We start from the raw sequence: 14,776 nt of genomic DNA, 5'->3' as shown, positions 1-14,776 counted from the left end.
CAGTTGCTATGGAAACTATACTTTGCAGGAAATTCATTCAACAGGACTTGCTCCTCAAATTAAAAAAAAATAATAATAACCTTCACATACAATTGTACCACCTTGACCACAAGCCTCAGGAAAAGAAAAATAAAGGAATAAAATGTGAATAAAAGCCATTCTTCTACCTTTAGCTGTACTCATATCTTCTTTCCTCACATGAGCTAATTAGTATTTGAAGATTTTAAACAAAGGGAAAGAGCTGCTCCTTACAAAAATCTCTACAGATAACAGTGGAATTTCTTTTTTTAAGCTAAAATAGAATATTTAACTTTATAATAATAATTTTAAGAAATCTATTATCAATGGACATTTGAATGACTTTAACTTATTCATCTACTCTCAATTTTAGTTAAATATTCTATTTAATTTTTCACACATACTAATAAAGTATGCCAAAGAAATAACTCAAAGAAACAAATTTGTTTGATTCTAAATTCCTAAGTAGACAGGCAAATAGGTCCTGTATCTCCACTTGGCACTCATTATATTATCTTCTAAATAAATCTTCAGGGATATTTTAGCAGACATATTTGAAGATTCAGTTAGCAAAATCACCTTTCTTACCCACTGCTAACATGTATTTTCTAAAGCCCTTTTTCAGAGCACAGAGCAAGAGTTTTACATTTAATTTCATGTGATAGCCTTTAAAGAACATTGTACATATGCAGAGAGAGGGGCTAGGAAACTGATATTTATATAAACAGGACAATTTATGATCTAGAAACAAAAAAAGAATTGGAGCACAATTTGTCCAATCCATATCAGATTTGGCCACGACAGTATAATAGCAGCTTTTTGCTATTTTCTTCCAAATTTCAAGGGTTGAAAGACCTTGTGGATCAAAGAATGTGTTTTAAACCAAAACACCCATCTTGGAGTCAAATATAAGTAATTTTAAAAAAAAATGCTAGAGCCGTTTTCCATACCTGTATGGTATTCCTCTGTTATTATTTTAATATGAAAATAAGATCTCTTTTAAAAGTAATTAATAGCTCTTACTCCCAGATTTGGAAACAACTTGAATTATTTTAACATACAGAGTGTGTTTTTTTTTAAACTACAGATCAAAAGCCATTAAAGGATGATGAAATAAACTTTCAGTTGTGACCACTATTTTCTTAATGGAAATATTTTCTTTTAAGGAAAATTTTCTTAACGGAGTGGATGGAATAGAATGGAATGGAGATAGAATAAAATGGAATGGAATGGATGGGATAGGATATAAGATAGCATAGCATACAATAGACTAGAATATATTAGAGTTGGAAGGAAGAACTACACACATTGCAAAAAGGCACTATAGCTGATTGTAAGAACTGTGGAAAGGGGCTTGGAGGGGATGAGCCAGAAGCACTCATTGGCTAGAAAAGAATTACTTGATCTTATTTCTTCATTTCTAAAAACTTTTGAAACTCCAAAATCAAAAAATAATTGAAAATTTAGCAAGCTGACTTGATGTTGCCTAAAGTCAAGGAAAAAATTAATTTGTCAATATAATTCCATGATTTTCTATAACTGCTAATAAAAAAGGTATTTTGCCTTATTTAATTCATAATTTGAGACAAAAGAGAAAATAAAATGGCTCACACAACTTTCTAAAGAATTATTCCTACAGTAGGTATGGAAATGGATTATCAGTTCAGTTCAGTCCAGTCGTGTCCAACTCTTTGCAACCCCATGGACGGCAGCACACCAGGCTTCCCTGTCCATCACCAAATCCCAGAGTTTACCCAAACTCATGTCCTTTGAGTCAGTGATGCCATCCAACCATCTCATCCTCTGTCGTCCCCTTCTCCTCCCACCTTCAATCTTTCCCAGCATCAGGGTCTTTTCCAATGAGTCAGCTCTTTGCATCAGATGGCCAGAGTACTGGAGTTTCAGCTGCAGCATTAGTCCTTCCAATGAATATTCAGGACTGATTTCCTTTAGGATGGACTGGTTGGATCTCCTTGCAGTCCAAGGGACTCTCAAGAGTCTTCACCAGTACCACAGTTCAAAAGCATCAATTCTTTGGCACTCAGCTTTCTTTATAGTCCAACTCTCACATCCATACATGACTACTGGAGAAACCATAGCTTTGACTAGATGGACCTTTGTTGGAAATGGAATATATGATTTTTAAATGAAATATTGGCTGAAATTCAAAACTATACTTCTTAGTAATAACACAATATCTAGTATTTTTTTATAAAATTATTAAACTTTCCATACCATAATGAAATTTATTGCTTGTCTCAGGAAGACAAAGATATTATATTGGGAGACAAACTTCCGTGCTTCGTTTGCACTTCTGAATATTTTGAAAACAGAAGCACTGATAGCTTTGTTCTAGAATATCTTTTTAAGGATGTCTATACAGCATAAATGGAGAAGGCAATGGCAACCCACTCCAGTTCTCTTGCCCGGAGAATCCCATGGATGGAGGAGCCTGGTAGGCTGTAATCCATGGGTTCACTAAGAGTCGGACACGACTGAGCGACTTCACTTTCACTTTTCACTCTCATGCATTGGAGAAGGAAATGGCAACCCACTCCACTGTTCTTGCCTGGAGAATCCGAGGGATGGGGCAGCCTGGTGGGCTGCCGTCTATGGGGTCGCACAGAGTCAGAAACGACTGAAGTGACTTAGCAGCATACAGCATAAAAGGTTGGAAAATAGAGCTATTATCTCCCCTGAGACAGAAGTGTATTTAGGTGATGCCCAGGATAATAAAGATAATGTCTATCTTTGAGTCAAAGCTTGGACATATTTACTTGAAGGCTTTTAAAAGATTAGGGTTTTCTAAACTCGAGTTTCTCCACTACGACATCCATTGCATTGACCAAGTCCACCTCCTTGTCACCCCCATGGGACGTGGGAAGCAAGAGAAATGTGAAACTCATGCTGCCTCGTTTGTCATGAGTAACAAAATCCTTTAACTCTGTCCCAGGAGTCCCACGTCGTTTGCCAGGATATTTGAATCTATGGCAAACTGACTGTTAGCCTACTAGAAGGGCAAAGTCTCAGACACCTTACCACTCTTGACAGATTGTGGACTCAAAAGTGAATTTCATGCTTCTCTAAATGTAAAGTAACCACAGTTGGCTGGTATTTTCTATGTGGTATTTCGATAATAAAAATCATGTATTTAACTGGCATTTAAAGCATTCTGTATGGGATAAACTTTGGGTGGAGGGGAATTAGCAATATTGTCGACATGCCAAACATATATTGAGGCTTCCAAAAGTATTACTGTTACAGCAAACAAGACCCAAAGTCATCACCCTATCTTCCGTGTGTTCCCCAAATATGTTGTGTTCCACTGATAAGGGAATTAATAACTAAAGGGGTTTGAATAAAATAAAATCAGAAACATATTTATATCTTATTTCTCTGTCCCAAACTTTCAATCATTGCTTTATTGAAGAAACTAGAAAAAATGTTTAGAAGATCTGTTTGCTATTCAAAACCCTGCATCAATAATTGAATTAAATTTCACACCTAAAGGGAATAAATATTACAATCCATTCATTATTATGGTCCATTACAATGATTGTAATTGGGTTCTTCATTTACACTGAAAGGTAATTGTCAAATATTAACATTTATTGTGATTTTTAATTAAAGTCAACATTTCTAAACAGAGGAGATTGTTATTATTCAGAGCTTATTTAACTGAACCAGAATTTTTGTCCTTGACCAAAATGGAGAAATGGAAAGGAAAAAACTCAAACTAGGGATCCTGGTCAGAAGCGGAGGATAAATATGTACAGCACAGGGGATTTTTACACGGTGAAATTATTCTGTGTGGTATTCTAATTATAGATACATGATGTGAAGCATTTGTCGAAACTCACAAAATTTTATAGCACAAAAAATTGAATCTAATGTGTGCAAAATTTTAAAAATAATAATCTGGAGATCACAAGATTCCAGGAAGGAATGCAGACTGTGAGAAGAGAATGTAACTATATCATAAATATATGAAACAATCTCACTGAAGGAGATGAGAGAAAAGTACTGACCTAAGTGATTTTGAAAATCAATGGATCTGTAAGACCAAAGGGAAAAGGAACTGCATATAAGGACTGTAATCCAGGGGATAAAGCTTTTCCTCCTGGGGGAAGGCATTCACAACTTTAACACTGCTATAAACTTATAATGGAATAGAAAAAAACAGGTAAATAGACAGCAGATGCATGCTCAGTTACTCAGTCATGTCTAATTCTTTTGCGATCCAATGGACTATAGCCTGCTGCTGCTGCTAAGTCTCTTCAGTCGTGTCCGACTCTGTGCGACCCCATAGACAGCAGCCCATCAGGCTCCTCTGTCCCTGGGAGTCTCCAGGCAAGAACACTGGAGTGGGTTGCCATTTCCTCCTCCAATTCATGAAAGTGAAAAGTGAAAGTGAAGTCACTCAGTCGTGTCCGACTCTTAGCGACCCCATGGACTGCAGCCTACCAGGTTCCTCCGTCCATGGGATTTTCCAGGCAAGAGTACTGGAGTGGGGTGCCATAGCCTGCTAGGCTCCTCTGTCCATGGAATTTCCCAGGCAAAAGTACTGGAGTGGGTTGCCATTTCCTTCTGAAGGGTATCTTCCTGATCCAGGGATTGAACCCAAATCTCCTGTGTCTCCTGCACCAACAGGCAGATTCTTCACCATTGAGGCACCTGGGATTCTGAGATGGCCATGTGGCAGATGGTGCAAGCCCATATTTTCATTTTTGGAGTGGAAATTTAAAGAGAAGTAAGGGGAAGAGGATGAAATGATCCATGTGGTTAAGTGATTAAAGTTGGACAGATCAGTATGAACTCATGTTCATCTGAATATAGTTAAAGACGGTTACATATAATAATATGTACACATAAGTGTACCTAAATGAGTTAGCACACACACATATACTTCTTTGCTCTATCAGCTGACACAGGACTAAAAGAAGCAACACCCCAGGAGCAATAGCCCCCACTTAATGCTCAGATCCTGGTTTCCAATACCATTCTCCAAAAAGAAGAACCAGGGATCCTTAGAGAAATAGCTTACTCTAAGTCTGAGACAGGAAACATACAAGATGAGCTTGGAGCATTTTATAGTGTCAAAATCCTGAAAGTGAAAGAAAGACCAATCACATGCTCTGAGTCTAAAAGAGTAAGGAGGCAACAGTAAGAGCTCTCAGTGGCCAGAGCTAGAATAATCTGAGCTACAGAATAAATCAAGTAGTATTTATTGTATTATAACCCACAGTATAAAATAAATATCCATGAGTCCATGCTGATATAAACAAATGATTGAATAAATTAATAAATGAGGGAGAAGGTACAAATCTACCATGAAGAGAAATTCCAAATAATTTATGTAGCTATTTCACCCTAAAGGTCAGGATGTATAACTCCATACCCATACTCTGTGCACAGAGACTTTCTTTGAAAAATTACAGAATAAACAGGGGGAAAAGGATTTGAGATGGAGAAAAGTGAAAAATAGCTCCATGTAATCACCAACATTAACAGTCATAAGTCATGATGTGTAGTCAGATATGATAGGATGAAAATGAAACTACCTGGGTGATTTTCCTCCCCCAAACACATAACTGTGGTCTAATCATAAGGAAAATATCAAACTAATTCCAAGAGGGGGACATCCTGTAATATGCCTGATCAATCCTCAGAATTTTCAAAAACATCAAATACAAGGAAAAGTGTGATAAACTCTCAGAGCCACATAGAGCCTAAAGAGACATAATGACTGAATATAATGTGGTTTCCTGGGTTGGGAAGTTCCCCTGGAGAAGGAAGTGGCAACCCAATCCAGTATTCTTGCCAGGAAAATTCATGCCCAGAGGAGTCTGGTGGGCTCCTCTTTTGAGGTCACAAAAGAGTCAGACATGACTTAGCAACTAAACAAACAAAAAAAAAAATTCCTGGAACAGAAAAGGATAGTAGGTAAAAGCTAAGGACACATGATTAAGTTATGAACTTTCATTAACTTAGTGCATCAGTATTGATTCAGTAATTTTAATATTACTATGTATAAAACTTATGCAAGATGTTAATAATAAGGGAAAAAATAAAAACTTTGTGGGGCTGTATATGGGAACACTCTATTATATTCTCAATTTTTCTGTAAATCAAATATTCTCTAAAAATATGAGGTCTGATTTTAAAATGAAGTTATTTGAAATATATATTGTTTCCATCTTTAATAATAATTTTTGTATTAAAATAAGTTATTTCTATTCCCTGGAAAAAAGAAATTAAGTCCCATAAAGGAGACATACACAATTTACTGAACATCTCAGATTACTTTTCTAATTTAGTTGATACTTACGGTGACCAAGATACAACTATAATGTTTAATAATGCAGCCTTTTAAAATGAACAGGTGAAAAAATTACAATATCATTGAAATATGGAGGTTATTTAAAATTTCCTTCCAAATTACATTTTAATTATTAAAAATAAAATGCTCATTTAACTTATAATCAAATTCTACATCTATACTGGATGTAATCATTTGATTCTAGATGGATTGCTTTCTCTCAGGCTTACTTGGTCTGTCTTTATTTTGGCAAACTATAATGCGTACTTAGCTATCTTTTGCTTGTATTGAAAGAAATGTGTCACCTCTAAAGGAGCTCACAAAATAGTTACATGGATAAATACAGATCCGTTTAGTTGGACTTTTATATCTATGGGGCTTTTCTCGAGACTTACATGGTAAAGAATCTGTCTACAATGCAGGAGACCTGGGTTCAATCCCTGCGTCCGGAAGATCTCCTGGAAAAAGGGAACAGCTACCCACTCCAGCATTCTTACCTGCAGAATCCCATGTTCAGAGGAGCCTGGAAGACTACAGTCCATGAGGTCACAAAGAGGAGTTTTGTCATCCTACTGACTGTGCAAAATTAACATATAGTTGCTTCGAGCATTTTCTTATCTTAAAACAATTTTCTTTCAGAACCTATCACTTTAAGTTTTTTCTTTCCATGCCTTTCTATCAAAGGTTAGGTCTCATTGTTTCAGGCACGATGGAAATGCTAAAACTCCTACAAATAAAATACATTATCATTACGTCATTACTATTCAATTTTTCCTTCTTTATTTAGACAAATATTTCCAGATTGAGGCTACCAGGAGAGGCATTTGGGGAGAAAACAACAAGAAACAAACATCTGTACTAGATTTTTACTCATTTCCTCTTCTGTATTTTTAAAAATTATTTTCCACTGGTTCCTCCTAATTTTAGCTTTTTCAAAAACCAGAGTCATCATCCTTCTTGGGAACCCTAGAAATATAAGCAGTAACAAATTCTGAAGAGACCCTACTAACCCAGGACACTGCTCAATTAGAGTATTCTTTCTTACCCTGCTTAACCAGAAGTTAATACTTTCTAAAAACAACAAAGACTAGTTGAAAGTAACAAGATCATCCAACCAATGGAATGAATAATATGCAATTTACTAAGTGATTAATATAGCCAGTTTAAATATGTAAGTAGTAAATCATAACATGAGTATAGCTGGTGTTTAATCCTATAATTATCTAGAATTGGAAGCCTTAGTATTTGCAATTGCCTCATTCTTATATCCTTGGGATTCCATAAGCACCTTAAATATGATAGAGGATGGCAGGGTAACAAGGAATCTGAGCCCTTTGGTGATTTTATGATACAGAGCTATCTCTTCATGCTGCTGGACCTACCTCCACAATGTGACAAGAGAGAAATAAATTTTCCTCTCATTTGAGCTTCTGAACCTACTAGATATATCTTAGTCAATAAAGAAATTAGTACATACAAGTGGAATACAGCAATAACAAAACCTATCCCTGGGTCAGGAAGATCCCCTGGAGAAGGAAATGACAAATCACTCCAGTATTCTTGCCTGGGAATCCCATGGACAGAGGAACTTGGCAGGCTACAGTCCACGGGGTCACAGAGAGATGGACAAGACTAAGCATACACACACACACACACACACACACACACACACACACACACTCACAATATGTAGCACATATACAGACGCTGGACAACGCACCGTGAGGCAACAGCTACTGTAGGCTGGAGAGCTGTTGAACTGACTTTGACATGGCAAACTATTTGATAAAATGGTCCTCCACAGATATCTGGAAAGCCAGTAGTATATTTCCTGAGTCTCAAAATGTAGGAAACAGTGCTGGAATATTTCAGGGAATTGGTTTATGTTACTTGCTGTTGCTTTTCACAATGTATTGAAGGGATGAGATTAAACTAAACAAGAATTAGCCAGCTTGCAAGCAGAAAGGGAGTTCTGCTAAAAGCAGTTTTCTAAGTATTAATACTAAGTGCAATAAATATAAAGGGTTCAGTAACAAAGGGCTTTGGAAGACTGGAAAAGTCAACTGCTTCTATAGCTTAAATAGAAGATAAGGCTTGAGGGTGACCTTTCTTAATCATCTTACATTAGGATGTCTCTGTCAGACTGTGAAAACTAGGCTTCTAATTAACTAATACTAAATTATTTCGGAGAAGGCAATGGCACCCCACTCCAGTACTCTTGCCTGGAAAATCCCATGGATGGAGGAGCCTGGTAGGCTGCAGTCCATGGGGTCGCTAAGAGTCACGACTGAGCGACTTCCCTTTCACTTTTCACTTTCATGAATTGGAGAAGGAAATGGCAACCCACTCCAGTGTTCTTGCCTGGAGAATCCCAGGGACGGGGGAGCCTGGTGGGCTGCCATCTATGGGGTCTCACAGAGTCGGACAGGACTGAAGCGACTTAGCAGCAGAAGCAGCAAATTATTTCAGGTTAACTGCTGAAAGAGTGACAGGCCAAGCATCCAGACAAGGAAATAAACAAGAGATTTTCTAGTCTCACTATCACCAGATAAGATCTTTGGTTGTTGTGGTAACTTTTTCACATAATTGACAAGAACCAAATAGACCGAATATTCTGTGTTTTTCAGAAATTGTATTATAAAGGAACACACAAGCCTAGCTTGCAAAAGCAAGTAATTACTAAACTTTAAAGCAACCTCATATTCTAAACCAGTCTAACAGAAAGGGATTTCTAATACTTCTATAGATTCTCTGTAGCAAGTGTGTCATAATTCTATTGTCAAACAATAAGTGAAAAGAAGTTGCTTGGGTTTACTTAAATAAAGGGCTTTTCTGGTGGCTCAGTGGTAAAGAAACCACCAGCCAAAGCAGGAGACATGGATTCAATCCCTGGACCAGGAGGATCCCCTGGAGAAGGAAATGGCAACTCACTCCAGCACTCTTGCCTGGGAAATCCCATGGACAGAGGAGCCTGGTGAGCTATAGTCCATGGGGTCACAAAAAAGTCAGATATGACTTAGCTACTAAACAACAACAGGAACTTAAGTAAATATAAAAACTCAAAATTCATTGATGTCTGAAAGTATTAGTAATAGTAAACAGTAATGCCTTAAGGCTTGCTTCAATAAAGCCAGAGGACAATTGCTCTTCAAGAAGCACAGTCTATTACAAGTAATGCCTATTAACAACTGAGCATATAAGCTGTAATAATTGTTCCAAGAGAAGTATGTAAGAAATGGTATGAAAGCGTTCTAAGTGAAAAAGCTGAAGGGAAGAGTTTCTTTTTAGAAGAAACAACATGAGGAAAACCAGAAGAAATGTATATATATTAGGGGAAAACTAAAGATAGGAACTAGCCAGGATGAGATTATAACGAATCCAGCAGGTCTTAAAATGGGAGTCTGGGCTTTATCTTTTAAGCCAGTGTGTCCCAACATGCAATCAACATCCCAGGGATGGTACACAGAAATCTTTATGTGTGATATAACAATTTTAATGATGATTTATTTTAATAAATATTATAAAAACATAAGCAGAACTTATAATACTGTAATTTCATACATATTAGTACTTAGGATAGCATCAAGTTGGCTATTGCTATTGTAATCCATTGTATGCAGAAATAAAGGCTGTGTTCACATACATTTGGAAGTATTTCACATTTTCAGTAATTAAAACATTCACACAACTACATGGAAACTATTACTAGCTAATCAGCTACTAGATTGTGACAAGGTCATTTCTATATAAACTGATCAATTCAAAATTTTCAGAGAGTAATGGTAATTTTGACAAGGAAATTTTAAATCCTGATGTGTCTCTCTCTGTATTCAGTCATGTCCAACTCTTTACAATCCCATGGACTGTAGCCTGCCAGGCTCCATTGTCCATGGAGTTTTCCAGGCCAGAATATTGGAGTTGGTCACCATTTCCTACACCAGGGGATCTTCTCAACCCAGGGATCAAACCAGAGTCTCCTGCGTCTCCTGCGTTGGCAGGCGAATTCTTTACCACTGCACCACCTGGGAAGCCCTCTGATAAGGATAAAGGCAATTAAATAGATGATATGGGGGAAAAAAAAGAAAAATTATTTACTCTTTGTTGAAATCAATGAATACTGTATATAGACTCAATAAAATCTAGAAACATAAAAAGAAACGAAGATGGGCAACTGAATCATTCAGTTGTATACAGAAAAGTGAGAGTCTATCACTCAGTCATGTCTGACTCTTTGTGATCCCATGGACTGTAGCCCACCAGGCTCCTCTGTCCATGGGATTCTCCAGGCAAGAATACTGGAGTGGGTAGCCATTACCTTCTTGGGATCTTCCGGACCCAAGGATCAAACCTGGGTCTTCTGCCTTGCAGACAGATTCTTTATTGTCTGAGCCACCAGGGAAGCCCAGAAGGCACATTTAAATGATCTAGCTCTCAAAAGCAATGCAAGGGAATTATATGACAGTGACAAAGAAAAAGAAGTTGCTTTACCGATTAGCTGGATTTTAAATGCCATAAAGTTTCAACTGTCGATAAGAAGTTTCTATGTCAAATATCCATATGGAAAGGAAATAAGAAGTAGTTCCCTAAAAGGTTGAAAATTTGACATTATGCAGGAAAACACTATTCTTCCAAATGACTAAACATTTCACACAGAGATGAAACAACTATCTTAGCTGGAATTCATTTAACTCAATGTTTTGTTCATTTGAGGGGGGATAGATTGTACAGCTTGGAATGAAATCTTACCTTGCCAATAAATTTCTTTATATCTTGACTAAATATAAACTTTAAACTGAGAAGTTCCTGGTTGCAACTGTGCTTTCAGTTCTGCAAAAGCTTACAAATCTTCCAGCCTTAAGGGAATAAAGCCATATCATTTTAGGAATATGCAAAGCCAAGTAAATATTAGGGGAAAACAGAATCTTCCCTTCTGAATCTAATCTTTGAAGGCTACAGATAAAAATATATCTTTTAATTTACTATTCCAATAAAATGATGTAATGCAATTGTATATAATTGAATGTTCTCTGTATTCATGGAAATTAAAGAATATCTTAAAATAAAATGTCTAACTTGCAGTTTATGCTGCTAGAAAATCTATGCTGGGTTTCTGGATGAAGATGAGCATATGAGACCATTGCCACAGCAACCAAATCTGTAAATAATATTGTGTTAGTCACAGGGAACACAATGTATGCTGTTTTTAATATTCTTCCTTTACCCTTTGTCACTGCTAATTTATGCGCAAGCTAACTCTAAATTTAATATGGGAACATTGTCCTCTTTGAATTAAAAATTAAATACAAGACAATTCTTTTTCAAATAAACTTTGCCCAAGTTTATTCCACAAGAAGCTACCTAATGACCTTCACTGATTATGACAGTTTGTTAACACTGTTATTTGAGCTAGCAAATCATCATTGAGATGCAACTTGGTACTTTGGAAAGCAACAGTCTTGGAGTCAAGATAAATCTGGATTGTGATTATAATTTTGCCATGATGACATTTTTCCTCCTCTTAAAATAGGAATAAAAATGGAATCCATTAGGTTTGTTGTGAAGGATAATGTATACAAAAGGCAGGACACATAATGTGTCATAATAGTGACAATATATCCCATGATATTGATGAAAATAGGTCTGCATATTTAAAAAATTACACGAAACATTTTGCTGGTGTTATGATTCCATTATATTGTTCTGATATAGGATTTATAAGTCTTGAACTAAAATTTTAATTTTGCTATTTTCTTCTTAAACCTGAATGGTTGGTGTTGCTTCCCTAGAAAAGAGGAGTCACTCTCCCACTTTTTACATCATCCCAGTGGAACAATCACAAGTCCTGTCTCTCCATGGGAACATAGTTTAGGCTGAGCCTGTCAAGGCCCTTCCCTCAAGGACATCACTATGGATGCATGAGTCAAGCCCAAAAGTCAGTACCCGAAAAGTCCATCTCTTCTCAGTGGAGTTGCCAATATCTGGCACTGCTGGGCCATCTTGTCCACTTGGAGGAGACCTCCTGTAATCAGGCTATTCCTAGGAGAGATCGTGGGTTCAGTTCCAAACTAGTGCAATAAAAGGAGTCACCTCAATTTCTGGCTTTCCAGGGCATACAAGTTATGTGTACACTATGCTGTGGTCTATTAAGTGTGTAATCACATATGTCTTAAAAAAAATGTGCATGCCTTAATGAAAAAATATAAAACAAAAAATTACAATAATAACATCAAAGATCACTGATCGCAGATCAACAAAACAAGGACGACCCAGAGGGAGGGTATGGGGAGGGAGGAGGGAGGAGGGTTCAGGATGGGGAACACAGGTATACCTGTGGCAGATTCATTTCGATATTTGGCTAAACTAATACAATATTGTAAAGTTTAAAAATAAAATAAAATTAAAAAAAATAATAATAATAATGTTTGAAATATTGCAAGAAACACCAAAATGTGACACAGAGTCATATGAGGAAAGTGGTGCTGATATACAAACCTTCAATTTGTAAAAACACAGTATCTGCAAAGCAGAGTAAAACAAGGTTCGTCTGTACACAAGATGAAGCCACGCAGGGGTTAGCAGAGCAGTCACGAACACGAAGATAGTGCTTAGGGTATTTGAGGCCCATAATCCAGATTTTCCAATTAAATTAGCCAATAAAGAGCTTTTGGCTTATGTTCATTTGAGTTGAATTTCCATCAGCCACAACGTGTGCTAAATCACTTTAGTTGTGTCTGTGCTATTACTTTTCTTTTGACATAGATACACAGCTAACTTGGAATTAATGTTTATACGGTGTAATGTAGCATGAGTGCCTGGTGGTTTCTTTCTTAAAAAAAAAAAAAGTACACAATCATTCAAAAGCATTATTAAAAAAAACCCCGCTGCTCTGACATTTGTCCTAGAAGCATTACTTTGCTTCTCCACTCCCTCTTCCAAGCTATGGGTCTAACTTGCTCATCTTGTGCCATGGTCACACTGTTTTAATTACAACAGATTTGTAATAACTCATTATATCAGCTAGAGTAAGGGTATCCATTTTCTTCTCCCTTAAGATTATTTAAGCTATTGTTGGCATTTGGTATATCCATAAAATGTTTTGGAATTGGCTTGTCCACTCAAGTGTTTTCATTTTTTTGATTTAATGAGTATTACACTGAATTACCATATCAGTTTGCAGAGAGATCCTTCAAATGTTGAATTTCCCAATCCATGCACAATCTCTCCAATTACTTGGATCATTTTTTAAAATTTATACAAATTTTGTTCCATGGTTTTATAAGAGAAAGTCTTAGATTTACTCTTCAGTTCAATTCAGTCGCTCAGTCTTGTCCAACTCTTTGCGACCCCATGAATCGCAGCACGCCAGGCCTCCCTGTCCATCACCAACTCCCAGAGTTCACTCAGACTCATGTCCATCGAGTCAGTGATGCCATCCAGTCATCTAATCCTCTGTCGTCCCCTTCTCCTCCTGCCCCCAATCCCTCCCAGCATCAGAGTCTTTTCCAATGAGTCAACTCTTCGCATGAGGTGGCCAAAGTATTGGAGTTTCAGCTTTAGCATCATTCCTTCCAAAGAAATCCCAGGGCTGATCTTCTTCAGAATGGACTGGTTGGATCTCCTTGCAGTCCAAGGGACTCTCAAGAGTCTTCTCCCACACCACAGTTCAAAAGCATCAATTCTTCAGCGCTCAGCCTTCTTCACAGTCCAACTCTCACATCTGTACACGACCACAGGAAAAACCATAGCCTTGACTAAATGGACCTTTGTTGGCAAAGTAATGTCTCTGCTTTTGAATATGCTATCTAGGTTGGTCATAACTTTCCTTCCAAGAAGTAAGTGTCTTTTAATTTCATGGCTGCAGTCACCATCTGCAGTGATTTTGGAGCCCCCAAAATAAAGTCTGACACTGTTTCCACTGTTTCCCATTCTATTTCCCATGAAGTGAAGGGACCGGATGCCATGATCAGTCGCTCAGTCATGTCCAAATCTTTGTGACCCCAGGCCTCCCTGTCCATCACCAACTCCCGGAGTTTACCCAAACTCATGTCCATTGAGTCAGTGATGCCATCCAACCATCTCATTCTCTGCCTTCCCCTTCTCCTCCTGCCCTCAATCTTTCCCAGCATCAGGGTCTTTTCAAATGAGTCAGCTCTTCACATCAGTTGGTCAGAGTACTGGAGTTTCAGCTTCAACATCAGTCCTTCCAGTGAACACCCAGGACTGATCTCCTTTAGGATGGACTGGTTGGATCGCCTTGCAGTCCAAGGGACTCTCAAGAGTCTTCTCCAACACCACAGTTCAAAAGCATCAATTCTTCGGCACTCAGCTTCCTTCATAGTCCAACTCTCACATCCATACATGACCACTAGAAAAACCATAGCCTTGACTAGACAGACCTTTGTTGGCAAAGTAATGTCTCTGCTTTTGAATATGCTGTCT

Source organism: Bos grunniens, chromosome 14, assembly GCF_055505025.1.
Source record: "Bos grunniens cultivar Pamir isolate PY7600 chromosome 14, Bosgru_T2T1.0, whole genome shotgun sequence".
Classification (NCBI taxonomy): Eukaryota; Metazoa; Chordata; class Mammalia; order Artiodactyla; family Bovidae; genus Bos; species Bos grunniens.
The sequence above is the reverse complement of the archived record's forward strand: the minus strand, read 5'-3'. Positions refer to the sequence as shown.